A 901-nucleotide genomic window follows, 5' to 3' on the forward strand; every position below is an offset into this window, starting at 1 on the left:
GATGTGCTTTAATGTTTTTTTTATACCTTAAAGACCAAGATGTAAATTGAACAAATAACTATTTTTCAGCTTTTATTTACCAACTACAGTGTAATTATTTGTGTGAATTTGCTTTCACAAGTTTACATGTTATCAACTAACAGGTGAGTGGGATAGGGCCCAACTAGGTCCCTGGTTAAGTTAGTGTCATCATTTGCACTTATAAATAATAACAGATAATATAAATTATAACAATTTTTGATAAAATTTTTGTCAAAAACCATTGTAGGTACATTACCAAGTGTTGGAATGAAAAAATATATTGGAAAGTTGACAAGATCTTGAAGACCAAAAGAATGAATGTCAAAAGTATGTACTTGTGAAATGGAGAGATTATGCTGAATCTTGTAACAATTTGGAGAGGTTATGCTGAATCTTGTAACAATTTGGAGAGGTTATGCTGAATCTTGTAACAATTTGGAGAGGTTATGCTGAATCTTGTAACAATTTGGAAATGGAGAGGTTATGCTGAATCTTGTAACAATTTGGAGAGGTTATGCTGAATCTTGTAACAATTTGGAAATGGAGAGGTTATGCTGAATCTTGTAACAATTTGGAAATGGAGAGGTTATGCTGAATCTTGTAACAATTTGGAAATGGAGAGGTTATGCTGAATCTTGTAACAATTTGGAAATGGAGAGGTTATGCAGAATCTTGTAACAATTTGGAAATGGTAGGAAACATTATACCATTAATATAAATAGGACTCTCATTGATCATGAAAACATAGCATATTTAAAGATAATGATTTTCTATGTGAAATATGCTATGAAATGCAGATAAAACCAGATTATCAACCTTTATTACTACTAGCTGACTTCAGATACATACAAATAGCAAAGTCGCTTATGTTAAAACAAGT

Source organism: Sinohyriopsis cumingii, chromosome 1, assembly GCF_028554795.1.
Source record: "Sinohyriopsis cumingii isolate HCF-2022 chromosome 1, ASM2855479v2, whole genome shotgun sequence".
Classification (NCBI taxonomy): domain Eukaryota; kingdom Metazoa; phylum Mollusca; class Bivalvia; order Unionida; family Unionidae; genus Sinohyriopsis; species Sinohyriopsis cumingii.